At 41.5% G+C, this 16,351-nt stretch overlaps 1 protein-coding gene across 1 annotated transcript in view; it reads right to left on the bottom strand.

The window, feature by feature from the left end:
• The window catches only part of LOC133646713 (eukaryotic translation initiation factor 2-alpha kinase 3-like), an 82,437-nt gene that overhangs the window by 23,202 nt on the left and 42,884 nt on the right, over positions 1-16,351 (bottom strand). The window lies entirely within an intron of this gene.

Genomic DNA, 16,351 nt, shown 5'->3' with positions numbered 1-16,351 from the left:
AGGTCACGAGATATACTGTAAATAGAGTATTGTTTGCGGGTTTTGGATGGTTATTTAAAGAGCTTTGTGGGCAAAATAGAGAGCCCCTATGGACTCCATTGTTAGCTGACTTTTTATTTATTTACGACTTAGAATGCAAAAAAACAAAAAAAGTGTTCTTGTCTTACATAAGGATTTTGAATGATAACACATCTCTTTCAAATGTTTGCGAATTTCCAGTATGACTGACCTGATGATATGGTCAGAGTGCAGAAGCGTTAATAAAGTGACGTCAATCTCCAAATATCTTCGGCTCCGAAGTAGCCGAAGATATTTGGAGCGAAATGTTCAAAATGGCTGACAGAATTTGTGGCATTTTGTGATGCTTAAACGTTAATTTCACATACTTTGCGGATTCTAAATACAATTGGATATGGTCAATTGGATACGATGAAACACAATTAAGCATATTAAGTCATCTTGTTTTTCCATTCTATTTGTACATTCATATTTTTGTTGATCAATGTCCCCAGATATATATTAAAGTTACATCCACATGCTGACTATGCTCAAGTCAATCGCGTGTATTGTTTTGTCTTTTTTCGGCAGCCAAATATTCAGTGTATCATTAGTCAATAGTGTGCAAATAATAGGCTATATTTATCCATTCATACTGTAAAGACCTGCTGGTGTTAATGTTTTATGTTAGTGTGGTTTCGATTTGTTAGTTTTTCCCATGATCTCAATCACACCATCCGTGTGGATTGGCGGAGAATAAGGAAGTGTTGGTGTGTGTCCAGAGAAGCACGGAGACCAAAAAGTGTGTGCACGTGAAGTAAACATGTTGGAATTGGGCCGGTTGTTATCATAAAATTGGCAATAAAAGTTAAAAATAGCGTCAGACGTTGTGGGATTTGTTTTGGAGGCTACAATACAATTACTTTAATTAGGTTTCACGTAACTTTTTTTTAAGCTGGGGCGGCTATGATTTTGCTGTGGTGGTGTGCCATGTTCAGTTACATTACTGCGTGTGTACACAGGGCAATTAGTTGAGTTTGAATTTATTTTGTACATCCCTATAAAAAGGTAACACTGATCACATCTCGTGCTCACAATTACACAACATGTCTAGAAAGGAGTAGGAAGAAGCAGAGATTTTGTAATCCTACCTCTTCTACATATCACAACAATCAAAAATTTAATCATATGAGAAGTTGGGTGCTTCGTACGACGGCTACACAATAAATCAACATCGAAGTTTTAATTTGTGCGATAAATAACCACAAGAGGCTGACTTTTTTTTCCCCCTCCACTGTCACCGGCATTTGAGTGACAGACGTGTCCGGCAAATAGAATTTTTGAGCCTCGCGTTTTTCGTCTCTCGCTTCAAACAAGGAGAAAGATGTCTCACTCTGTGCATCGCGCTCAGGTGCATATTTAACAATAGAATTAACTGGACAAAGCGAGCCCTCCTTTCAGCCATTCACAATACTTGTGTCGGTGGGCGGAGAGCCACTCAGCGAGACTGCACAGCCGACTCGCCAGTGAGAAGTTCTGCAAAGTAACAAGAATTAGGAGGAAAAACATATGATTACAAAGCCAAATGTCCCGTTGTGGTGACATTTCAGCTTTATATTGGATGGGCAATATGAGCCCATCAACACGGACGAACAAGCGAGAACGCCGTTTTCACATGATGACAAACAAAAAGACTGGGAAAACTGGGAACTGGGGAAAAAATGCACTTATTTAAGTAAAAGTTTTGTTTGCAGAAATGAGTCCATTTCATAAGTTAATTACTTTCCAATGACAGTACAATGTTAAACAATTCTACAGTAATGAGAAATAAAAGTGCATAAAGGTCCTGAGTAGTCGTGAGTTCAATCCCGGCCTCGGGATCTTTCTGTGTGGAGTTTGCATGTCCTCCCCGTGACTGCGTGGGTTCCCTCCGGGTACTCCGGCTTCCTCCCACCTCCAAAGACATGCACCTGGGGATAGGTTGATTGGCAACACTAAAATTGGGCCCTAGTGTGTGAATGTGAGTGTGAATGTTGTCTGTCTATCTGTGTTGGCCCTGCGATGAGGTGGCGACTTGTCCAGGGTGTACCCCGCCTTCCGCCCGATTGTAGCTGAGATAGGCTCCAGCGCCCCCCGCGACCCCGAAGGGAATAAGCGGTTGAAAATGGATGGATGGATGGATCCTTTTAATTGGTTACTTGCATTATTACATTACATTACTTGACAAACACTGTATACTTTTTATCGATTAATTCTTCAGTTCAAGAGCATGATGTTGACAAGTTTTGCATTAAGCCAATTATATTTGGAAGTAAATGCTTGCATATTGTTCTAATGTGTGGCACCTTGAGACCAAAATGTTGAAAAACAGTCTAAAAATAACATGTCTTCCTTCACTTGTTATTTTCACAATTTTATGCATTTTTATGTATAAAATATAAAAATCGCACATAGGTTTTTGTCTCAAAATTTGCCCACCCAAGCATCAAGTAGGCATTGTACACAGTATACTTACTGAAGTGTACCGGCAGAAGTATTCCACTTGAAACACCGCCTCAGTGAATTAAGATACAACATTGATCTCATAACACCAATACTACTATTTATACCACATAGACAAATGGAAGGGCAAACAATATTGTTTATGACCTTATCTTGCAGCAAAAATGTGTCAAGTTAAAAACAACAAGAGCACACGTGCCACACTAGAAACCACTCTATAGCACACATCCGCCACAAGTAAATGCTGTGCACTCAGTTACACAAAGTAAAAGCCTCTGTCGTTGACCTGCATGCAATGGAGGACACGCTCTGCATGTGTGTGTGTGTGTGTGTGTTTCAGGAGGGTAGACAGGATGACACCATTGCTAAAAATGTACCCTAATGCTCGATAGATCAACGTAAGTAACAAGAATAAAAGCACGTTTCACCACAATTATCAGACTAACTGGTGACATAAAAGAGCACTGAATCATTTCTGGTGTTTCTAGTGCGCCTGGGATCTTTTTAACCAAGACTTCTTTTTACTTTGGGACAGCTGGCACTTTGAAAAACAGTGAGAGTAGAAGATTTATGGCGGATCCAAAGTGCCAGAAGGTCGATTTAGAGGAGAGCGCAGCTCCGGGCAAAGGTGATGTCATCTCCTCGGACGGAGGCGGCTTGAGACGATAAGATTTAGTAAGCTAATGAAGAGGGTGTTAAAGAAGAGAGCGGCTTGTTCAGATCACACATGCTGCCATGGGAGGCTGGATGGGGCCGTGGGTGAGTCATCCCGCCACTGATGCCTTAATCCTTGTATCTGATCCAGAAGTGTGTTTGACCTGGATTGTCTCCACATGCGTGTCCGTCACAAAGAAAAAAACAGATTGTTTCAAATTGTTCAATCCTTGTTTACACAAAAGCAGAAAAGGCAAAACAATACAACACCAACAGGCAGGGGCTGAAGCTCATAGATAAACGCCGTCACCCTAAAACAGGTTGTATTCACTTGAAGTTACGTCTTGCTCATTAAATAGGCGAGACTCGAAGTGGTGGGCCGGCAAGCGTCTGTTGTCATAGCATACCGGCGGCATTATGCCTTTCTCAAAGAAAAATGTGTTGTTTTACGGAATAGAGTTTGCAGCGATCACGTTGTTAAAGGTTTGTTTGATATACTTTTGACATTTCCCATTTAAGCATTATCGTGATATTATTTGTATTTTAACTTGTTTCAAAGTTCTTGAAACGCATTTTGCGATGAATGTTTCGTAAAGCACCAACTCTAAGAGTCTAACTAAAAGAAATTAAATATGAGCAAAACCTTAAAGAGTCTAATTTTTTACCAAAGGCAACAATCACAAATGAAGCTTTCAGCACATACACAACAATCAGAGTTGTATTTTGATAAACGGGGAAAAACATGTGTACTCGTAAGGGCACAACAAAAACATGGCTGAAGACGCAAAGTTAAATCATGAAATGCAACCTTACCTGAGCAAAAAGGAAGCATGATTTAACCGGGAGAGTCTTGATACCAATGTCCTTGACCCAGCCACACACAAAGAAGTTGTAGACCTCCAAGCTTTTCCAAGTTTTGTGTAGAATGACGTTAAAAGCAGCAGACTCAACATGTCTGGGAACGCCACCGACTGTTAATCCTTGGGATGACTCGGCAAAATATTTTTTGGGATAAAGTATAGGGATGGATTCCATTGCATAGTTTGCATTTGATGCTTTTATTGGTGATATCTAAGCCCCTTGCATAGGCAGATAGTTCGCACTCTGTTTGCTGCACAGTACCCATGGTGGCCCACCACTTTCTTTACTTTCGCTCAAAGTCACGTGACCAAATACAACCTATACACTCAAGTAAAGTAACAATGATTTGTTGACGTTGTCAAAAAGCATGATTATTGTCGATAAGTGGAGGACGTCATCACTTGTGTTTTTCCGTACAGAATCGAACATGTGTGAAAACTAAACACGCCAAAGACAACTTGCTCAATTTGAAAAGCGGACCTTGCTTTTAAGGCAGAGAAGGCATGTCGAACACCAAGAGAACATGGTCAACGACTTTTCTTGGTAAGATAGTTAGCTTGTTGTCTAGCTAGCTAACAACTAAGACACAGAGTTGTACACACACAATAGCTTTAACTAGCATTTTAGCCATTTCCAACTAAACTTTGTCTGTATACCTGTGAGCCGCTTTCTAGACACAAGATCATCACAAAATATATTTTCTTTGTGAGAAGATAGATTTGGTGTTTTGATGTTTGCTATTGCTGCTATTTCGTTTACATCAACTATTTTTAATCAATCAACTATTTTTAATCAGCACTCTGCCTACCCTTGCTTATAAATGACAACAAGGCTTTACTGTCAGAAATATACATAGAGCTACAGTTATATTCCTCTAAGGTTTTTTAATTTGGTCAAAAGTTTAATAGTTAATACTTTTGTAAGAGCCAAATTATCAACAATTTTCAATGTTTCCTAAAAATATATCTCAAGCTAAATTAGACCCACTGAAAAAGATTCATAATGTGATTGGTCGACTAATCGCTAAGCTAGTCGATGACTAGTCGACTATCAAAATAGTCATTAGCCCCAAAGTAAAGTAATGATTCTTGTTGAGAACACAAGAGTATTTCAACTCCTCAGTCCAAGTTATTGATGCGCTAACTTCACCAGCCTGGGGAACTTCACACTTTATATTCAACTTCCAGCACATTCTGAAATTATTCCTCTGATCAATGGTGTAGGAATATATTATCTTTGACCCCCTCCCCCATGTCCCTTTGTACTCAGTCTCTATTGGATATGAACGCTCTTTGTTTCACTGACTGCTCAGTAGGGGTTTCAAATGCTTTACCTTGTGCAATAACAACATATTCAATTGTCACACAGCAAGTTTAAGTATATTTGATCTATACATTAGTAAACAAAATTAGTCATTAACTCCTGGCCGCCACAATGAGTAGGAGAGCTTAATGATAATGTGATGTTAGTAACTGTTTCATTGTATCCTTGAGGGGAATGTGTATTATATCAGTGTGTGTTATTGTGGACAATTCAAACACTCAAACAGGGTCAGCTGAGTGTGGACCAAAAGGCTTCTCTTTAAAAGGGAAAACTGTACTTTTTTGACACTTGCACAGCCAATTTATACCCGGAATTTGGCGAGAACAACACGAAAAGACGCTTGGTTCCACCCCCCTTTTCTTCGTGAGGATTATGAGTCATTCTTCATCTAAATGGGAAAAGATGAACAACCCAGCAATCGGCATCCTAATGACAACGGACATTGTACAGTAAGTGAGGTTTCATTATGTTTGTTGGCTCTCATAAAGTCTGCAGTAAATAGAAATTGGTGATGTTGAAAAAAAAAAAAAAAGTGAATGTTGGCATGCGTTTTTGAAATTAATCAAATTATCCAAATATATAAATATCAAATATTATCAATGTTACTACATGACATATATACTTACATCATGTATATAAAACCTTAATGGAGGTGTTTGGATGTTTTTTTTAAGCGCTTTATAGTTACTACATTACATACAGTATATACTTACATCATGTATATAAAACCTTAATGAAGGTGTTTAAGCGCTTTATAGGCAGACTAGAGCAACTCCTATAGGATCCTATGTAAGTGAACTTTTGATTACATTTATTTCATATTTAGAATGCATTAAAAAAAAACATGTGTTTTTGTCTTACATAAGGATTGTGAATGATAGGCAAAATAAATAAATAAATGCAGTTCCCCTTTAAGGTAGCACGTTAATAAATAAATAAATAGTTAAATTGGAGCAAGAAAATTTACTTTCTGCTAAAAATATCCCCCGTTTGGCCTTCTCTATTTCCTCCGCCCAGCGCAGGAAGACTTATTGCTTGCTGGCTAAGGTGCAATCAATCCTGACTGACAGTGTGGCGAGCCATCACATTTCCTCCTTCATTCATTTGCGCTGTGCAAGTGAGCGATGACATCATCTCTGGTCAGAAGCATTACCTCACTTGCCCCTAATCGCACCAAGCCCCCCTCCTTATCCCTTTACGCTCGCCGGCGTGACTCACGCTGCTTTGACTTGTCCTGACCTCTCAAAACGCACATAAACAAGTACACAAGTGAATCCTGCTTGGGTTTCTGCAGACAAAGCGGTTTGTGCAACAACAACAAAAAAAAAGAAGACACACATGCAGCAGGTGACTGGCTGCCTCCTCCCACGGCGTGTCGGGGGCCAGCCAATGGCACGGCGGCAGACCCCTCCCCGCCAAGACTCTAATCACCGAGCAGACTCCCTGCGCACCACAACACCATCACACGGCTAGCAGGCGTGCAACATGCCACCAGGGCAGGGGTAGCAGAGCCAGGTTAAAAAAAAATGGCTTGAAAACTACCCACACACACTCCGGGGATCATAACAAGTGACGTCACATCAGGTTCATAACTGACAAGCATCCTTCCTTACGCATCACACCAGGTTCATAACTGACAAGCGTCCTTCCTTACTGCCAAATGAAAACGAACAAGTGAAATACAGAAGACACACAAACACAACAAGTTGACTGGCTAAAAAAGGACAGAACTGTCACGCCGTTTCCAGGATGACTGCCCTCGAAAAGTTGAACACACTCAGTTTCTCTTAGCTTTCAAAACATTTCCCCCCATACGAAATAGAGACACAAAACAGTAAAATTCAGATTTGCAAGCAATGTTTCACCTAAAGAGATTATGTAATAAGAAATAATTTGTGCAGGGTCTAAAAACGATCTCACTCCAAGTTTTTTATTACCGATTATAGCAGTCATGTAGGCCGATAAGCCATAATTGGACCCGACATTCATTTGCAGTAAAATGTAGCTAAACATGGATAATATACGTCAGTAAATAGCAGGTCAAGTATTTTCCACTTCATAGCCGTTACTAACACATATGTTCACTTCTTGTTCTCAATTTGTAACACAATTTACATCAATGATTTCTAAATGGTGTGATTGATATGAAATTAAAGATTTATAAATATGGCAAACATTTGAATACAAGTAATTATGGGATGCTTCATGTAGCCTGTAAGTGCAGGGTTTCCCTTTAATGTAACTAACTGATCGTGGCGCACCACCACAGCAAAATCATAGCCGCCACACTTTGAATATAAGGGTTTTTTGACATCAAAACAAATGTAAAAAATTGTATTGTAGTCCCCAGAAAAAGTCACACAAAGTCAGACACTATTTTTACCTTTTATTGCTAAAGGTAAAAATATAAATATACCCTTATGCTGACAACCAGTCCAATTTCAATAGGTTTTACCCCCCGTAAAAACACGTTTGTCTCTGTGCTTCCCCAGACACACAACAACACTTCCTCATTTTCTGCCAATCCGCTTTCAGGCATGGTGTGTTTGCAATTGTAAGAACAACGAAAATCAAATCAAAACCACACGAGCATGAAACATGACCACCACCATGGTCGTTTCACAATGAATGAATAGATACATACATGCATACATACTGTACATACATCCATACAATGTATATATACAAAACCCAAAACTAGTGAAGTTGGCACGTTGTGTAAATCGTAAAAAAAAAACAGAATACAATGATTTGCAAATCCTTTAACCTATATTCAATTGAATAGACTGCAAAGACCAGATAATTAACGTTCGAACTGGAAAACTGAATTTTTTGCAAATATTACCTCATTTGGAATTTGATGCTTGCAACATGTTTCAAAAAAGCTTGTACAAGTGGCAAAAAAGACTAAGAAAGTTGAGGAATGCTCATCAAACACTTATTTGAAACATCCCACAGGTGAACAGGCTAATTGGGAACAGGTGGGTGCCAAGATTGGGTATAAAAGCAGCTTCCATGAAATGCTCAGTCATTCACAAACAATGATGGGGCGAGGGTCACCACTTTGTCAACAAATGTGTGAGCAAATTGTTGAACAGTTTAAGAACAACATTTGTGACCCGTGCTGGCAAAATGAGTCGGAATACGCACAGGCTAATTTTGACCTACAGGCAAATAAGTGAAAAAAATGTATCTTGGTTGAAATTGAGATTTTCACAAAAATGAGTCCATAAAGCCACAATCTAGCGATCACAATCATCGAAATAGCAAGAAAACATCTTAAATCACCTTTATTTGAAGGTTTTGTACGAGGTATGTCTTCAGAAATTAGTCCTTTGTGTTAAAATTCCTTGAGAAAATCAAGTGTTTTCAACGCTCACTCGCGGCAATAAGGGGGAATCCCCCTAGCCATATTTGGTATCATTGTGACGCCAAGTTTACTTACTTTCTAAAAATGAGCATGGAATTCCTGATGACGCCATTCTGAACCAATATAATTCGAGTTTTTAAACCTGTCCCGACGTAAACAAATCCGGCTTGTTGCTAACCGGTCGCTGTGAGGCGTACCCTCATTGGTTGAATCACCCCGCGCGGTGCATTGTGGTATCATGGCAGCGCCCTGATGAAAAACAACACACAGTAATTCGAGCGGAATATTTGGTGAAAAAAGGTGATTTTCGAACATTTAATTATTATTTTTGTGGATAAGTTAGACTGTTTTACATTCCGTAATGGATTTAGAAGGTGGAGAGGGTACACAGGCGGTTGCAAGTGCGCTAAATTCACTGCAGTCGGCGAATCTTCTTAGTGCTGCTGGTCAGGAATATTACGGACAGCTGACCAGCTGACAAACTGACCAGTGAACAAAAAAACTGTGACATAACAGTGTTGAAATTTTTGTACATAACCGTTTTCAATAGAGTTGAATATATATTTTTCCTTTAGACATGGGATTTGACTTTAATTGTACCAATTTTGGTGTTGCTACAAGGACTTTTAAGGTATGGTTGCTATGGAGTTCTGTTTTGGAACATTCTGTTCTGGAACAGTAAACTTTAAGCTGTTTTTTCTCAAAACGGACCCTCAAACTTGGTCGACTTCAATCGGATGTAACTCGGTCATTTTCTGTCCGATTCCAACAAACCGTATATCATTTTGAAGGTCTTTAGATGGAGAATGTGTAAATAACAATAACTCAGTTTTTAAAATTTCCTCATTGTGACTCATTTTGCCAGCACAGGTCACATTTCTCAACAAGCTATTGCAAGGAATTTATGGATTTCACTATCTTAGGTCTGTAATATCATCAAAAGGTTCAGAGAATCTGGAAAAATCCCAGCACATAAGCGATGATATTACAGACCTTCGATCCCTCAGACGGTACTGCATCAAAAAGCGACAGGCCAAAAGTTTGGACAGACCCTCTCATTCAACGGGTTTTCTTTATTTTCATGACTACCGTATTTACATTGTAGATTGTCGCTGAGGGCATGAAAACTATGAAGGAACACATGTGGAGTTATGTACTTAACAAAAAAAGGTGAAATAACTGAAAACATGTTTTATATTGTAGTTTCTTCAAAATAGCCACCCTTTGCTCTGATTACTGCTTTGCACACTCTTGGCATTCTCTCGATGAGCTTCAAGAGGTAGTCACCTGAAATGGTTTTCACTTCACAGGTGTCATAGTTTTGATGCCTTCAGTGACAATCTACAATGTAAATAGTCTTGAAAATAAAGAAAACGCATTGAAATGAGAAGGTGTGTCCAAACGTTTGGCTTGTACCGATAGATATATATACAGGTATATATATAGCACGCACGCACGCACACACGCACGCACGCACGCACGCACGCACGCACGCAATTATTTGCTCACTGTTGATTAGTGATGTAAAGAAAATTTGGCAGCTAAAAAAAGACTATGATCACCGAAAACAGCAGACATCTAGGGCCAGAAGTAGAGTCTCTAAACACGGATACATTTTATAATAACACCAGAAAGAGATGCTAGATTTGTTGCTAGTAATTTTTAAATAAAAAGTCACTAAATATCTACACATACTTAACAAAGTACTTTATACAATAAGCAGAAACAATTTAAATCATGGCAAAACAATATGTAAAATATATGGTAATACTAACGAATAAAAACACATATTTGGTTTAAACATATGTTTAAATTTTTGGAGCCTTTTTAAAGAAAATCTTACCATTATAGCAAATGTATGTTATTTATTTATTGTACCACCAAAACTCAACCCTTAATATAGTTTTAAAAATGTATACAAATTAGTAACGAATAAACCACAAGTAAAATGATAATAGTAACAACAATAAATCTAATTAACAACAGCAATATAATAAACACATCTTTTTTTCTCCATTTCAATTGTTTTTAATTCATTTGTTTACCTTTTACATTTATTTTACCACCATAGTGTCTGCTTGCAAACATCCTCACATTCATTTTTTTTTCCCTGTATTTACCCAGGCATCCATCCATCCATCCATCTTCAACCGCTTATCCGGAATCGGGTCGCGGGGACAACAGCTCCAGCAGAGACCCTCAGACTTCCCTCTCCAGAGCAACATTTGCGACTTCCTCCTGGGGAATCCCGAAGTGTTCCCAGGCCAGAGAGGAGATATAATCCCCCCATCTGGTCCTTGGCCTGCCGCGGGGTCTCCTCCCAGTGGGACGTGCAACAAGGACCTCCCTAGGGAGACGCTCGTGAGGCATCCGCACGAGATGCCCAAACCACCTAAGCTGGCTCCTTTCCAAGCGAAGGAGCAGCGGCTCTACTCAGAGTCTCTCTCGGGTGACTGAACTTCTCACCCTATCTCTAAGGGAGATGCCAGCCACCCTTCTGAGGAAACTCATTTCGGCCGTTTGTATCCGCGATCTTATTGTTTCGGTCATTACCCACACTTCATGACCATAGGTGAGAGTAGGAATGTAGATAGCTCGGTAGACCGAGAGCTTTGCCTTCTGGCTCAGCTCTTGTTTCGTCACAACAGTGCGGCAGAGAGACTGCAATACTGCCCCAGCTGCTCCGATTCTCCGGCTGGTTTCCTTCTCCATCTTTCCCTCACTCGTGAACAAGAACCCGAGATACTTAAACTCCTCCACCTGGGACAGAGTCTCGTTCCCTACCCGGACTGTACAAACCATCGGTTTCCTGCTGAGAACCATGGCCTCAGATTTGGAGATGCTGATCCTCATTCCAGCCGCTGAACACTCGGCTGCGAACCGATCCAGTGAGAGCTGAAGGTCACGAACTGAAGGTGCCATCAGGACCACATCATCTGAAAACAGCAGTGATGCAACCCTTAGCCCCCCGAGACGTATACCCTCTCCGCCATGGCCACGACTCCGCCTAGAAATCCTGTCCATGAAAATCACAAACAGGATAGGTGACAGAGCGCAGCCCTGGCGGAGACCAACCCCCACTGGAAACGGATCCGACTTACATCCAAGCACCCGGACACAACTCTCGCTTTGGTTGTACAGAGATTGGATGGCCCTCAGCAGGGTTCCCCTCACGCCGTACTCCCTCAGCACCTCCCACAAGATCTCCCGGGGGACCCGGTCATACGCCTTCTCCAAATCCACAAAGCACATGTAGACTGGATAGGCATACTCCCAGGCCTTCTCCAGGACTCCCGCAAGAGTAAAGAGCTGGTCAGTTGTTCCACGACCAGGACGGAATCCACATTGCTCCTCTTGAATCTGAGGTTCGACCATTGGCCGGACCCTCCTTTCCAGTACCTTGGCGTAAACTTTCCCAGGGAGGCTGAGTAGTGTGATGCCCCTGTAATTAGCACACACCCTCTGGTCCCCCTTTTTGAAAAGGGGAACCACCACCCCAGTCTGCCACTCCCTCGGCACTGTCCCAGACTTCCACGCAATGTTGAAAAGGTGTATCAACCAAGACAGCTCATCAACACCCAGAGCCTTCAGCATTTCTGGACGGATCTCGTCAACCCCCGGAGCTTTGCCACTGTGGAGTTGTCTAACTACCTCAGTGACTTCACTCCGAGAGATCGACGTCGATCTCCCATCATCCTCAGGCCCTGCTCCTATCAGGGAGGGTGTATCTGATGTATTTGGGTTCAGGAGTTCCTCAAAGTGCTCTTTCCAACGCCCTACGACTTCCTCACTTGAAGTCAGCAAAGTCCCATCCTTGCCGTACACAGCTTGGATGGTTCCCTGCTTCCCCCTCCTGAGGTGCCGTATGGTCTTCCAGAACAGCTTTGGTGCCGCCCGATAGTCCTTCTCCATGGATTCCCCGAACTGCTCCCACACCCTCTGCTTAGCCTTAACCACAACCACGGCCGCTGCCCTTCGGGCCCGTCTGTACCTTGCAACTGCCTCCGGAGTCCCCCGGGATAACATACCCCGGTAGGACTCCTTCTTCAGTCGGACGGCTTCCCTGACCACCACTGTCCACCAGGGTGTTCGAGGGTTACCGCCCCTTGAGGCACCTAAGACCTTCTGGCCACAGCTCGCAGCTGCAGCTTTAGCAATAGAGGCTTTGAACATTGCCCATTCCTGTTCAATGTCCCCAACCTCCACAGGGATGGCAGAGAAGTCCCGCCGGAGGTGGGAGTTGAAGTCCTTCCGGACAGAGGACTCCTCCAAACGTTCCCAGTTCACCCGCACTACACGTTTGGGTTTGCCAGGTCTGTCCAGAGGTCTCCCCCGCCATCTAACCCAACTCACCACCAGATGGTGATCAGTTGACAGTTCCGCCCCTCTCTTTACCCGAGTGTCCAAAACATACGGCCTCAGATCAGCTGATACGATTACAAAATCGATCATTGATCTTTGGCCTAGGGTGCTCTGGTACCAGGTACACCTATGAGCATCCTTATGCTTGAACATGGTGTTTTTACCCAGGCAAAAACACATAAAGATTTTTTTTTTTTTTACAAGAGTGACCTGGCTAAGAGGGCAGCAAAAAACAGGTTTCATCAATACAAAGAACAAGAAAAAACACACTATAGTTAAAATCACAACTTACTCACAGCATAAAAATAAATACAGGTAAAAAAAATAAAGTGATTCAATTAAAACAAATTTAAAAGCATGTACAGCGCCCAATATAAACAGCTTCTCTGTATTTTAAAATGGCCTGAAATTCCCCCAAAGGGATCAGGTTCGAGCCTACTTGCCAACCCTCCCGAATTTTCCGTGAGACTCCCGAATTTCAGCGGCTCTCCCGAAAACCTCCCGGGACAAATATTCTCCCGAAAATCTCCCAATGTCCAGCCGGAGCTGGAGGCCACGCCCCCTCCAGCTCCATGCGGACCTGAGTGACGAGTCGACAGCCTGTTTTCACGTCCGCTTTCCCACGATATAAACAGCGTGCCTGCCCAATCACGTTATAACATCTACGGCTTTTAGAGAGTGCAGTGCACAACTGCGCACACAACAAGGAGATGAAGCAGAAGAACGAGGAAGATACAGCCATGGCGACGCCGACGTCGAGTAAGATGAAGATATACGCTTGTAAGTTCCAAAACGAATGGAAACAAGAATTTCAGTTTATCCAGGACAGTTTGAAGGGGGGAGGGGGGCAGGTATGCGGCCTGTAAATTTTGTAGAACAGACTTCTCCATTGAACACGGTGGCCGAACGGATATACTCAGTCATGAACGGTCAGCTAAGCACAAGGTGGCGGCAGCGCAGCCTAGTATTATGGGCCACCTCGCTAAATGGAGACCCGAGGGTGTAACTTATGCCGAGACAAAGATGGCTATGCTGATAGCTGGAAGCAACATCCCGTTCTCATTTGCGGAAGTCTTCAACAAATCCGTGAAGGATATGTTCCTGGATTCAGAGATCGTTCGCCAGTACGCAAATGGCAGAACAAAGGCTACTCAAATAGTGAAAGGTAAGTGTTGTTGTTTTTTTTTTAGTAAGCAGCAAGCTGTGCTTCTGGCTGTAAAGCATTGCACTTTCAAGTACAACAATGAGTAGATGAGTGTTATGTGTGTGTAAATGTGTAAATAAATGAACACTGAAATTCAAGTATTTCTTTTATTTACCGGTATATATATATATATATATATATATATATATATATATATATATATATATATATATATATATATATATATATATATATGAAATACTTGACTTTTGGTGAATTCTAGCTGTAAATATACTCCTCCCAACCACGCCCCCGCCCCCACCCCCACCCCCGACCACGCCCCCCACCATCTCCCGAATTCGGAGGTCTCAAGGTTGCCAAGTATGGGTTCAGGTAGCCTCAGATCCTTTTGGAATTCATTCCATGACCAAGGAGCAGCAAATCTGAAGGCTTTTTTTTTTTTTTTTTTTACCAAGACTTGTCCCATTTATTGGTGCGACTCATCTTTGGACATTTTTGACCAGTATTTTAGGTCAAAAGCTAAATCATTTTGTATATGTATCAAATAAGTACATTATGCTTGTGCAGGGTACTTTTTTGGAACCTTTATTTTGTTAGCACAGTCAGACTGGATGTGGTGCATCGCGCTAATATTGTGAAGGGGGAAGTGTGTCAAGCAGTACTCAGCTTGACGAGTAAAGAGGCGATTCATTTGAGGCTTTTAAGTTTAAGTTGCGACCCCTGTTTGCACATTGATCTTACATGGATGATGTCGTTCACAACAGCACAAGCAGATAAGATGTGTTGTGGGCATTTGCATTTGTCTTGTTAGCTTTAGCTTCGCAGTTTAGTCGCAGTTTCAAGTGACCGTCTTGACATTGTTTAGTTGTGTGTTTTTCGGAGATAAATGAGGGTTATCGGACACATTATTTTCTCAAACAATGACAACATTTCAATTACATTTATGTCAATTACCCTAATATTCTGCGTTTAACAGCAAATTCTGTCCGTGGTTACATGAATGCAGAAATCATATGCCTTACTTCTTTTGTTGAGTTGAGTGATTAGGCATACTAGCGTTATTGCAAGTAAAAATTAGCAACCACAGTGACATCCCAAACTTCTTGTAGACTAATTCGCTCCTCACTTGTTTTACAGTCACAAGCTCGGAAATTTGCACGACCTATTCATTGTTTTTTTCAATTGTTATATTTTCATAATTGTGAGAAGCCATAAACAAGATCAAAATTTGATTCATTGCTTGGCCCTGATAGATGTTCTATCTGCTGATGTATTTCTGTTGCAGAAAACAAAACAAACACGTCAAAATGTCAAATATCGGCGCAGCTGATAATTGGTTGATCCCTAATTCTAAGAAGTCCTACGAAAATTAATTTTTAATTACAAATTATTATGCTAACTTGTTTTGTCACCTATACCTCAAGACTTAGATACGGATGTTTACTTCTGATAGCCTGGCATAAATTGAACTCGATTGGATTGACCTCCCTGGCTAAGTGGCTTAAAGCAATGATGACTTGAAATGAGAAGGTTTCTAATTCAGACGTTCACGTTGTTGAGGTGGCAGAAATCATCCCTCTGGTGTGATTTTATTCTCATGCTGGGATGAAACAGAATCGCCGTGAAATCCTCTTTCCAATCCTCACATGATCATTTCAGGACTGTAGCAGCCTGTCCAAGCGGGAAGGCGTTTATGTTCTTATATATCTTGTTCTCTGAGAAGACGGGGGCGAGAACAGACACGTTAAAATGAACAATGCCGGAACGTATTTTTGTCAGTTATATGCAGTATATATTTGGAATGTTTTTGTGGAGTAGTGCAAGTGTTCTGCACGTGTCAGCCTGCAACTACATGAAAACAACACGCTGATATCTTTATATTCAAGGTCACATTTACATTAGACGACACGTGAAAATATGATGGTGCTCGGAGGGTCCTGTAGGGGGATTGACACGTCACAATCTCAAGAGGAGCAGAGAGAGAAAGTAAAAGGTCCCTTGACTTCCAAGTTGGCGTTTCACATCTCGAGCAACACAGGAGTCTCGAGCAGCGGCTTCTGATGGTTGGAAGGCTTTCATTCTAAATTTATCACCGCTGACTTTACAGGAGAAGCTCG

Source organism: Entelurus aequoreus, linkage group LG03 (genome assembly GCF_033978785.1).
Source record: "Entelurus aequoreus isolate RoL-2023_Sb linkage group LG03, RoL_Eaeq_v1.1, whole genome shotgun sequence".
Classification (NCBI taxonomy): Eukaryota; Metazoa; Chordata; class Actinopteri; order Syngnathiformes; family Syngnathidae; genus Entelurus; species Entelurus aequoreus.
This window is presented reverse-complemented; position numbering and strand designations above follow the sequence as displayed.